This window comes from Pinus tabuliformis, chromosome 2_1 (assembly GCF_031772625.1).
Source record: "Pinus tabuliformis cultivar Carrire ecotype Pingquan chromosome 2_1, CPIR1, whole genome shotgun sequence".
Taxonomy (NCBI): Eukaryota; Viridiplantae; Streptophyta; class Pinopsida; order Pinales; family Pinaceae; genus Pinus; species Pinus tabuliformis.
This window is the reverse complement of record NC_142299.1, coordinates 25187313-25201122: the sequence shown is the minus strand read 5'-3', so window position 1 is coordinate 25201122 and position 13810 is coordinate 25187313. Positions and strand designations below refer to the sequence as shown.

General features: G+C 28.6%; 1 pseudogene; it reads left to right on the top strand.

Annotated features, from left to right (window-relative positions):
- The first annotated feature begins 13294 nt into the window (after positions 1-13294).
- LOC149198608 (5S ribosomal RNA) lies at positions 13295-13413 on the top strand (annotated as a pseudogene).
- The last annotated feature ends 397 nt before the right edge of the window (positions 13414-13810 follow it).

The window sequence follows — 13810 nt, the reverse complement described above, 5'->3', positions numbered from 1 at the left end:
AATAAACTTTTTGATAATGAAAACATCTTTAAAAGAATGTAGGAAAGAGCAATGACAACAATTGGTGAATATTTGGTAGGCATAGAGAAAAATTTTCTAATATCCCAAAGGGATACCATTAGATAGAGAAATAGCCCCATGATGCATCATTTTTATTTCAATCTCTCTTTATTTTTATGGTTTAATAAATGATTGTATAAAAACATATTCTATAAGTAAATGATTAAAGAAGTAGTTGCAAAAATGGTTGAATCATGGAATATACAGACCACAAATAACTCACAAATGTGGATCACCTACCTTCCATACTCAAACTTGAAAAATATGCATTAACAATATAGTTATTAACAAAATCGCTTTCAAAAATCAATACACATTTCCTCATATCAAATAAAAATTATATCTCAAATCAAAATACCACTTACTAATGCTTCAAACAAACATTCAAGTACCAACACAAAAAAACATCCTTATAGGACAAGTAAGGAGAAAAAAAGGAAATAGAAACCTATGATTATTTTAACATAAAACCAACTACTTGTAATGGGATTTATTTGTTAAACAAATTAGTAAAGCTTTTCAATCTTACAACTATTCATCTTAATATGCATTAAATATATCTTAATATAAATCTGATTTAAATTTTTTTTTTTCCGAAGGTGGCAAAACTTATCAAACTCAGGTGTCAAACCAACAGTGAGGACAACCATCTCTGGTTGCTATCCGTGAATGTCGGTTTGACTCATCACTGTTATCAAAGAAAACCACGCCACCTGTAATAACCCGCTGGTGGTCCGTAAGGGAGCAGGCTTTCACTCCTGCCAGATGCCTCTGGGTCTTGGGCCGTTAACCTGTTTCCTTACGTCCGAGGAAGACGAGCTCTTAGCCAAGCAGAAGCAGTTTTACGGCATATAAATCTGATTTAAATGATAAATACTATGAATTAAATTGTTATATTAATTTAAAATTGATCTATAAATATTAAAATGTAATGGGATTTATTTGTTAAACAAATTAGTAAAGCTTTTCAATCTTACAACTATTCATCTTAATATGCATTAAATATATCTTAATATAAATCTGATTTAAATGATAAATACTATGAATTAAATTGTTATATTAATTTAAAATTGATCTATAAATATTAAAATAAATCATCGCTAAAATTAAAATAAATAAAATTATATATAAAAATAACAATTATCCTATGCAATTTTTGTATAGACAAGGAAGTTAAAGTATAAAAGTAATACAAGTTTTTAGTAAGGACCATAAATAAAAATAAAAATGTTTCAATGTATTGTCAAGTTAAAGTATAAAAGTAATAAAAGCTTTTAGTAAGGACCATAAATAAAAATAAAAATGTTTCAATGTATTGTCTAGATAACAAAGTTAAAACATGAAGGTAATACTAGTTTTTGGTAACAAAAAGGTTAATGAGAATGTAAAATAAGTAGAGAAATAATCATTATGTTAATAAAAATGTTTGAATGCAATGTTTAGATAACAAAGTTAAAACATGAAAGTAATATTAGTTTTTTTTTTTAACAAAAAGGTTATTGAAAATGTAAAATAAATAGAGAAATAGTCATTATGTTTGAAGGGTAATTAGACCAAGAGGAACTCTTATGGTAAATGTCAAGCATAAATGTTTAACATTTAACAAATTTGGTGTATGATGCAACAATTTGACTAAGTCTGAGGAACTTTTATGGGGTAAGTGTCAACATAAATGTTTAACATTTAACAAATTTGGTGTATGATGCAACAATTTGACTAAGTCTACAAAGGTATACATACTCTACAACCTCTTAGGAGAAAACACATGCTTTTAACCATTAGGCCCACTCAAGTTGTATAGTGGAGATGTTGAAGTGTAAACTTTAAAAAATAAAAGTAATAAAAATAATAAATTCAATTTGTTATATTATAATTTTGTTTTATAGTTGAGCTTAGCCCAACTCAACTTAGAAATTATGCTCTAGGAAAATTTGCATAAATAGTTATAAGTTACATTGGTCAACGCTAAATTAATAATAGTTGACAAACAAATCATCCTATAGTCTTGCTTTTAAATTGAAATGTGAAGTGGATAAGTAAATTTCTTGCTCGAGTAGAAAAACTTGCATAAATTTTGGTGGGTAGTAAAAGTCTACACATTTACGATTTTGCTTCTACATAATTGTTAAAGAAAACATAAATAATGGTGGGGAGCAACTCTTGTAAGTATATTTTTTACATTTTATTCTTATCCATTGTTTATTCAAATACTTGTTTAAATTATGGTGGGAAGTAATTGATGGTAGATATGTTATTTACGTGAGTATAAGTTATTTTCAAGTATTTTATTTTTGGATGGTTTTTAGCAACACTTAAGAATAAAAAATTACTACATAAATATCTAAAAATCATGCATGAATATTATATGGCATAAAATATGTAAGCCAATTATCCACAAGGCATCAGAGTGTGCAATGAATAAAGCCTTCAAGTTATGGTCTAATTAAATGTTTGAAAATTATTTTCTTAATAATATTGAAAAATAAACATTTATTTTTCAAAATTAAACATTATAATTTGCATTGGTTAATGCTAAATTAATAGTGATCAAAAAAAATATGTTGTTAAAGTCTTTCCTTGGAAGGGACTAATAATGATTCCATAACTATATTTAAATTTAGTTAATAGGCACATAAAAACTTAATACTTACAATAAACCTACAATATAACAAATTTCTTAACCATGGATATCCACCCCATTTTACCATGGATATTATTAACTTGTAAATAGTGTTTGTTACAATACCATGGGCCAATACTATGGCTTATCAATAACACATGTTGAAAAACCATAACTCATTTCATAATAAAAATTTAAAATGTAAAATACTTTAAATATTACATATAACATTGATTACATAGAGTGAAAATTCTCTATCATATGAATGGAGGGATGGAGATAGTGGGAAAAGGAAATAGAGAGAGAGAAAGAGAGAGAGGGCGAGGAGGGGAAGGAGATAGTGACATAACTCAAGGGTGGAGAGAGAGAGTGAGTGATGGGTAGGGGAGAGAGACACAAAGAGGGAGGTGTAAGAGAGAGGAGGAGAGGAGGGAGAGAAAGATGGAGTTGGAGCATGAGAGAGAGGGAGGAAAGAACAAAAACATAGAGAGATAGAGGCAGAGAGAGGGAGAGAGGATAGGGGGAAGATAGAGAGGAGAGGTGAGAGAGAAGGAGAGAAAGGGAAGATAAAGAGGGAGACATAGGTATCGAAGGTGGAGAGAGGGGGGAGAGACAAGGATCGAGGGTGGAGAGGGGGGAGAGAGAAGGAGGGGGGAGGAAGATATTGACAGAGTTGGAGGGTAGAGAGAGAGATGTGGGAGAGAAAGGGAGAGAGAGCAAGGAAGAGAGAGAGGACTTAAGAGAGACCAGAGAGGGATGGAGAGAGTAGAGAGGGAGAGAAGAGAGAGAGGGAGAGAGATGGATCCAACCTAGATATGGTATGTGTATACAAAAATCAGTCTAGATCCATCTTAACCCTTGATCTATCAAAGGCCAAGAGGGATCAAATCTCTTTTCACTTTAAAAGGGTTAATCTCTTTTCACTTTAAAAGAGGTTTACATCTCAACAGATTTGATCTCTCTGAACTCTTGATAAATGTAGAGTTAAAATGAAGCTAGGATAGTATTTATTAATAATGTCTATTGTGTAAACAACCAAATAATAATAATTGAAAAATTAAGTTTGATAAAACCTCTAACAATGAAAAATATTGCAAGATTTTTGGAAATCTCATAAGCTTATATTTTGTAAGCATTACGACATATTTTGATAGGATATTAAATTTAAAACATTATGACATATTTTAATAGGATATTAAATTAACATAATATATAAGTATATAAAGATAAAAGAGGATATATAATGTGTATTATAAATTTAATAGATGGTTAGTTGATAGCAAGTACTATCAAATTTTATTTGTTAAGAATAATTAAAACTTTAATAATAAGTATTATTCTTTTAATTATTTTTATGATGATATATATATTTATTGTGATTGTAGAAATATTTATTAAAAATGATTAAATTTGATTGGTTAATTTTTTTAAATATATAGATTGATATACTAGTACAATTATATAAATTAAATAGCTAATTAGAATGGATAGTTATCAAAATATTTATGTGTCATTTGTAACACAGGGACAAGGGTGGAGGTTAGAAACAAAAAATGATTTGCAAACAGCCTTGTTTAAAAAAAAAAAATTGAAATTATAAATTTAAATAATTTTTTAATGGTGGAAATGAATTGAGCACCCTCAAGATTCTGAAACAACTGGACAACTGTAACCTGGATTTCCAAAAAAAATTGCTGGATTTTTTAAAAAACAGTACTCCAAAAATCATTCTTTTTGTGATGAAATCATTGCCCCCCTTAAACTAGGTTTTTGAAAACTCTTGATTTCATCCATTAAATTGTGTATACTACTAAAAATATTCTCACAATATTAAATCTAGGTCATTCATAATTTTTTATTTTTTTAAAGAATATAAATTTTGGAAATTGTAATAATTAAAAGAGAATTTAAAATTCTTTTTAGTGAGTGACAAAAAAATTTAAAAAAAAAACATAAATAAAAAGAGAAGAATAAATGAGATTAAGAAAACTATGTTTTGTGATCAACAAAGCTTGGCTCCAATAATAAAAAGAGAATAAAATATGAGATTAAGAAAACTATGTTTTGTGATCAACAAAGCTTGGCTTCAAACACATAGATTGGAGAATAACCAATCATAACTCCTACTATAAACACATAGATGGGAGAATAACCAATCACAATTCCTATAAGTTGAATCCATGTTCTCATTATTTCTTAATTTCAGTTATAAGTTGAATCCATGTTCTTATTATTTCTTAATTTCAGTTTGTATTGCCAAAGTGAGAATTATAAATCTTAGTGAGAGTAAAACTGTAAATGGATGTACTCTTAAAACACTTTTTATATGACGTCCACTAATTTAAAAATCTTGTGGGTCTCTCACTTAACCAGCCTTCAACTAGAGTTATTATTCGAAACTCGAAACTCACCTGTTGGTATCCTACCGAACCCTATTTTTATCAACCCCAACCTAACCCTAAACTAAAAGTTAATGGTATCGGCACAATGTCATTAGATCCAGTCTGTTTATTGTCTTTTATTTTTGAAAAGGAGTCATCAAAGCTCAAAGTCTCTCACGTGGTAATATATAAGGCAGACCGTCTGTCAAGTGTTGCAAATGATCACCATTACATACTTCAGCCCATCCTTTTCTCAATCGTACATCAAATTGTACATTCTGATTATTGGATGTGAGGGCCCTCCAGAATCTACAAATGAGAGATAACCTCAGTCCCTGCTTGAAGTGAGAGATGACCAGCCATCAACTGACCAGAGGGATACATTCTGATTATGTAAGGGCCCCTCCCAAAAGTACAATAGAGATAAACCCCAGTGCCTACTTAAAAAGATAGATGACCAACCATCAACTGAGCATAGGAGTAAATCGCATATAAATTTGTTTGATGACAAGTTTTGTGGATGGTGACTGAAGTTGTACAGGCTGATCACCAACTCTAAATTACGTTTCGATTGAATCGCTACACCCAACTTCTGTGATGAATATATTGTATGAAGTATTTAATTTAAGTTTTTGTGATCCATTTCAATTTTGAGAAGAATTTTTGGCGAAAATCACATAGAGATAATTTTATCGACGCGTTTCGAACCAACCAGTGCAGTGTGATTCATCGTCGATAAACCACACTAGTTAGTTCGAAACGCGTCAACAAAATTATCTCTATGTAATTTTTGCAGAAAATTCTTCTCAAAATTATATCAAATAATTATTTAAAAAATTTATCCACCACAACCGTGAATGACCAACAGCCTTGGAGAGCAACCGAATGCCATGGGAATTGATGGTCGACCTAACTAAGTTCAATCGATATGCTGCCGAGAAAAATTCCATATAAAGATTTCGAACTTGCCGTCACGTGTATCAAGTTTCAACTACTTGTTGGATCAAGTATAGTATGCCAATTAATTTTTTAAACTAGATATCAAACTGAGATACAACGTACTAATATTTAAAGCAAACCTTCAAGTTACCAATAAACAAAACACTCATATACGACCAATAAAGAGAGAAAGGGATGCAAACCCATGATTACTCTAAACATAAAACCAGTTACTCGTAGAGAGATCATTTATTTGCTACACGAATAAGCAAAACTCTTCAACCATTTTATTTGTTAAACGAATTAGCAAAGCTCTTCAACTGTTAAAGACGATTTATTTGTTACACTAATTGGCAAAATTGTAAACTTTTGCTACTAAGACTTATCGGGTGAGGATGAGGTGCAGTGAGTTAATATACATGCATTTTTATTTTATTTTTTAAATTTTTCATATTAATTTTTTACCTTTATTCTATATTATGTATTTTTCACCTATTAATTCCTTCCATCTATATTCTTACTCTCACAAATATATTATGTATTTATTGCATATTAAGTCGCCCCACCTCCACACATAGTGGTTATGAAAGTGGGAGAGTTAACTTAAATATATATATATAATTTTTATAAGAATATTATTTTCGTCATTTTATTTTTTTAATATACAATAAATATATTTTAATATAGTACAACCTCATTAAAAATATTGATGTGGTTGATATAGCTGAAGGTTTCATAAATATAACCAAAAAACTATTGCAACACAATGAATGCCTTACCAATACACATATTTACTTGATTAACCATGTATGAAAAAGTTGTGTGTCAACTCTAACTTAAGAAAAAAAAAAAAAATTATAAATTAATGTATATATAATAATGAGGAACATCATGGAGGAACTTAGTAGAATTGGAATAATCTCGAATCCTTAGGAAATTGGTGGGTGGAGAGCCACATGGCACAAATCTAATTTTTTAAATTTATTAAAAGTAATGGACCATTTTACTAAAAAAAAATTTATTATATATAAATGAATGTTACAAATAATAATGAGGAACTTGTCATGGAGGAATTTATTAGAATTAGAATAATCTCAAATCCTTAAATTTATTAAAAGTCAATGCAACCTAACAAACTCTTTAATACATTACAGTCATTGATAAGTATTAAGACTAAACATATGCTAAGCATATTCCCGTGAGAGTCAATTTAGGCCCTCAATTAAAAAAAATAAAAATAAAAAGTCAACATATCCTCATCCACCTTAAGTTGAAATAAGAACCCTTCGGCAATAAATCTTATTTTAAGGAGTTGTTTTTAGTGCCACTTTTTGGACTTTCCTGTGGTGGAAAATTTGAAGTGAAATCTTGATTTGTGTTATTTAAACTGGTTTTTCGCTTGTATATATGGATTCAACACCCTAAAAAAGGCACTTCCATTGTGCATGGGTTGCCCATCAAACTTGTAATTTTAATAAATTCCTACTAAATTTTAAAGCAATTAGACGGGAAAACTCACTCAAAAAGCTTTCAAAAATTCTCACTAAAAACAACTAGTGATTTTAATAATAATTTCTAATTTAAGTGTTTATATATAAAGTGTACACCAAATAAAATAACCATAAAAAATAAAAATAATATACATTTAATTAAAAAATAAAATATGTAAAAGGAACAATAAATGATAAGAACTCAAAGATAAGGTTTGATAATTATTTAGATTCCCAACTAGAATGATTTTTCTCAAACTATATGTTATTGTTAGATACTAGGTGCAAACTTGGATTTTTAGTGTAAAATTTGAGTAAATATTTACACCTCAAGAAATTTAATATAGAATTGAAGTAAATCTGGATAGTTAATTTTTATAAATATAGTATAAAATTAAAATGATATAATTTTCATATTTAAACATATGATATGGGAAAAATTATTATAGTGATTTTTAAAAGATTACCCACCAAAACACAAAACAACAGTTACAAATTTTGAATTTTCACAACATCACTTTTCACATGAATACCATGAGTTCTCATAAATATGAAACTCCATCCCTAATAAAAATTAGAAAATACTCATTTAAATTCAGAAATGAAATAAAAATATTCATATAAATTAGAAAATAACATATAACATTACATTTCATAATGTAGAATTTTTATTTTTATTAATTTAATTTGATTGATTCAACATTATATTACCATTTCCATGATAACTTGAAGAGCACCTCTCAACACAATAAACATTTTCAAATCAATTAAAACCTTAAACAAAAAAATATTTCAAAATTGTGAGGCATCTCATACACTTATATTATAAACATAATGATATATTATAATAAAACATTAAATTAAATTAAATTATATATATATATATATATATATATATATATATATATATATATATATATATATATATAAATAAATTAATATATTATATATAATTTTAAGAAATGGTTAGTTGATACTATTTATCATAGTTTTAAGTATTAAAAATATAAATATTCATAATAAATAAAAGTTTAATTAATATAATTAACTTTTAAATAAATCACATTAACTTTATTCTCTGATGTGATTTATTCAAAAATTAGTTGCATTAATTAATATAGATCACAAAAGTTTAAAATCAAATAAAATTTAATTAATTAACTTTTCATACATATATATATTTATATCAATTAAATTTAAGTATATAAAGATAAAATAGAATAGTGTATGTTATCAATTTAATGAATGGTTTTTTTATAGCAAATATCACCATTCTAATTATTTAATTATTTGTGATTGTATAAACACATTAAAAATGATTAATAATTTTGAATAATATGTATATGTATAAAGTAATATTGTTGTGGTTTTTGAAATGTAGCTAGCATTTTACTTATCTTTATAGATGTGTTTATTTTGGAATATATATCTATATCTATATATGAATTTAATTTTTATTAAATATTTATAAAATATATTCATATTTTTAATAATTGATGATGGTGGTGGTGGTGGTTAACCTCCACTGAGACCAAACTTTGGTCTATCGGACCTAAAGAAATGAATTAGTTATAATGTTTTTGCTTTTCAATTTTTTTAATTCGATATATTGTAATAAGAAATTAGATTAAATTAAGTATATAAAAATAAAATAAAATAATATATGTTATGAATTTAATGAATGGTTTGTTGATAACAAGTATCATCATTATAATTATTTGTGATTGTATAAATACTCATTAAAAATTATTAAGATTTCTAAATGATCTGTATATGTAATATATGTTATGAATTTAATGAATAGTTTGTTGATAGCAAGTATCATCATTATAATTATTTGTGATTGTATAAATACTCATTAAAAATGATTAAGATTTCTGAATGATCTGTATATGTATGATATAATATTATTGTTGTTTTGTTTTTTCAATGTAGTTAAAATTCTAATTATATATAGGGGTAGGAATTCAATTTTTATAAAATGCTTACAAATTTTTTAATAATTATAGATAAAGAAATGAGATTTATTTCAAAAATAGCTATGTCATTCTGTTTTTAATTTAATTATTTTTTATAAATTAATTAAAATAAAATACATATATATATATATTATTTTAACTGTTAAATAAATTATAATTTTTAAAATATATGATACTGATTAGTTAAGGTATTGTAACATATTTATGAAAAAAAAAAAAATCTTTATGATTAATAATTTTTTTAATTATATATGTAATTACTCATATAATAATTTTTTTTTTAATTATAAATTTTTATACTAAAGATTTATTGAGTTTATAAGCTTCCAGTATGATGTGTAAGGATGTCCTAATCAGTAATCAAAATTGAAATTTTATTTATATCAACTAAATTAAATTTAAAAAAAAAAAAAATCTAAAAATAAAAATAAATAAATAACTATACAAAACATTTAAATAAGATCAATTTATAAAAAAATATTAGAAAGAGAAAAAATAAATTATATTAAATCAATATTTAATTTCAAAAGCCAATTTGGCGATGATAAGCGATTACCTATGATTATGGCGATGATAAGCGATTACCTATGATTATACTTCTTCCACTGGGTGACAACAAAACGGGAGAGCCATTTGAACATATGACATTAGGAAAGCCCACACGTAGAAAGTTCTGACATTTGATAAAAGAAAAAGTGGTTGCATGCACTATTGATTTACAATTGGAGATGATTTGTTGAAGAACGTTGATGTTGTTGTCTGAGATAGTTCTCTGTGAACGATGCCCATATAAGAGAACGTTCCTATCACTTAGTTAATGCTGATATAAGAGTATTTGATCAACTTATCAATTATTTAAGGAATATTCTTATCAATTATCTAAGAATATTCTTATCAATTATCTAAGGAATAGCAGCTAAGAATATTTGATCAACTTAACTTGATTGTATATTTTTAATGACAATTTTGGAAAACAATTGTATAGTTTTAATGACAATTTTGGATAGGTAAGAGTGTTTGTATGTTTTTAAATGACAATTGTATATTTTTAATGACAATTTTGGATAGATAAGAGTGATGGTATATATTTAAATGACCATTATATATTTTTAATGATAATTTTGAAAAACAATGATATATTTTTAATGATAATTTTGGATGGATAAGAGTAAAATTAAAATATTAATTTGAAATGGATAATCAAAATAAAAACATTAAGGCACTTCTTATGTAAAGGTTGAATTTGTAACCTTGTAGGTGTCTCTCTTATCTAACCTTCAATTAAAAAGTTATTAAGAGTTATTAAGTTATGGTTAGAAACTCACTTGTGAGCATCCCATCTGCCTAACGCTTAGCTAAAAATTATATTAACTATATCAACCCAACCAAACTCTCAACTAAAAGTTATAATAATATTGGTACACAGTCATTATATCCAGTCTGTTTATTGTCTTTTATTTATGAAAAGGAGTTATCAAAGCTCAAAGTCTCTCACCTGCAAATTTGATTGAACTAGTGGTAATATATAAGGAAGACCATCTGTTAAGTGTCTCAAATGATCCCCCATTACCTACTTAAGCCCATCCTTTTCTCAATCAATACATTCTGTTTATCTATTGTACATTCTGATTATCGGATCTGAGGGCCCTCCAGAATCTATAGTTGAGAGATTAGCTCACCTCCTACTTACACTGAGAGATAACCGGACATCAACTGAGAATAGGAGTAAGGCGCATATGAATTTGTTTGATGACAAGTTTTGTCGATGGTGGCTGATACTGAACATTGTGAAAAAAACAGCAGTTGTACAGACTGACCAACCTGAAATTACATTTTGATTGAATCGCTACACCCAACCTCTGCGACGAATACATTGTATGAAGTAGTTATTTGCAGATTTTATCCACCACAACAGTGAATGACCGACAGACTTGGAAAGCAGCCGACTGCCATGGGATTTGATGACCAACCTAACTAAGTTGCAGAGAAAATTCCACTGTGAAAGATAAAGATGTTCAGTATAACTTTTTCTTTCTGAAAAACCTAAGTAAGTTGTGGAGCAAATTCCAATGTGAAGGATAAAGATTTCAAACTGGCTGTAATGTTAGACCACTACTCGAGAAACTGACATCCTGACAATTGACTGTTTCTGCTAAAAAAATATGGCTGCCTAATGAAAGAGACTTATGTTTGAATGCCCATCGACCGATCGACTTGAGGAATGAATGAGTACAGAAGAGAACACTGATTGATTAAGTACAATAGCAGCTCTGACTTGGAAGTTGAGGGAAATAAGATTGAAAATTTTCGTATTGAAGGGGTCTTAGCAAATCCCTTGAACCAAGGTATATATATGTTGTTGGAGAAAAAAAAATCACACTGTAAAGAATAATATGATTTGTGATAAGCTGAGGTATTTAATTGGTATGATATTTAAAGTTTTTGAGGGATTCAATCGGTATGTTATTTAAAGTTAAGTGAGTGATAGTCTCATAGAGATTTAATTGTTAATTTTTCTAATATTAATTTTGATTTATTTTAAATTTGGATATATGAAGTAGGGATCAAATAGCTTTTGATTTTAAAAGAGATGAGTACCTTAAAAGCTTTTGGTAACCAAAAAAAATTAATAAAAATATAAAATGAGTAAAGAATATTCATTATGTTTGAAGGTTAATATTTATTAACATTATATACTGTATGAACAACCAAACCATAATAACTCAAAATAGGGTTTGATAACAAATTAGATTCCCAAGGATTTTTCCCTAACTAGGTTATTTGTTACCATAAACAAAATCAGGTAGTAAAACCTTGAATAATGAGAAATATTTCAAGACTTTTCAAAATAAAAAAGAATATATAATGTGTATTATAAATTTAATAGATGGTTATTTGATAGCCAGTTTTATTGGTTTGAATCATTTTTGGGATTGTATTTATTTAGAATGATTAAATTTTAATATTAAGTATTATTATTTTAATTATTTTTGTGATGATATAGATATTTATTGTGAGTGTGTAAATATTTATTAAAAATAATTAAATTTGATTAATTAATTTTTATTGAATTTAGGTTTTTGTGATCTATATTAAGTTTTTGAGGCATGTTTTTGGCTATAATCACATCAAAATTTATTTGTCTATGCGTTTTGAACCAACCTGTGTGGTATGTTTTTGGCTATAATCACATCAAAATTTATTTGTCTATGCGTTTTGAACCAACCTGTGTGGTACCTAGTCAGGATAAGATGAAGAATCACATCATGGCAACAATGAAAACATGTCTCAAAAAAAATATTTTTTAAATATATAGATTGGCATAGTGGTATAGTTATAATATTAAATTTCTAATAAAAATGGACAGCTATCAAAATATTTATGTGTCATACACCATTACAAGAGCAGAGGTTAGATATTTCTAAAAAAAATTGAAACTATGAATTTGAATCATTTTTTTAATGGTGGAAATGGATTGAACACCCTAAGAGGTTTAAATTATATATGCTTTTGTAGGAATTCAAATTTTGGAAGAATCGCGGATCGCTCATGGAAAGGTAGCGCGAGCTCCACACAGCGTCATCGGTGGTCACAGAACTTACGTCTTTTTCTCCTCTCTCTCTCTCTCTCTCCCTCCTTTCTTTCCTTTTCCCGCTTCATTTTTCCCCTGGTTCGCTGGCTCCCCGCGAGGTGGGAGGCACTGCCAAAAATGCGAGCTCTCGCGCTGCGATGAATGGCTTCGGATCGAAGGCCACGGATGGGCCCCATGCCCTGCCCGTGGCTCGGCAGTCTCCCTTGAAGAGGGGGAGGGGGCGAGATCTTTGCGGGTGTAATCATACCAGCGTTCATGCACCTGATCCCATCAAAACTTTGTAGTTAAGCGCGCTTAGGCTAGAGTAGTACTGGGATGGGTGACCTCCTGAGAAGTCTTAGTGTTGCACCCTCCCCCCTTTTTGTGTAGCTCGGTGGAGCCAGTGGAAGTGATCCTTGCGGGTACGATCATGCTGGCGTTAATGCAGAACTCTACGGTTAAGCGCGCTTGACGGTTTTATTGGGTTGTGTTGCGTGTTTATCTTGTTTTACGACGTGGGGCTACTTATATATTGATTTGTAATGGAATCTCGCAAATGAAGAGATCGCCCGAGCAATAAGGGGGGAGGGGGAGCAAAACTGAGGGAAACAGAGGATTGCTCCAAAGGAAACTCGGGAACAGGGCACAGATTCATCATCCTAGTCGGAAGTCACGAGTGGGTTACAGCGCAACGAAAGCGACACATTGCGACAACGAGTGATGAATCTAGGACCGTTCGAATCACTGTAGCAAATATGACACGGGGGTAG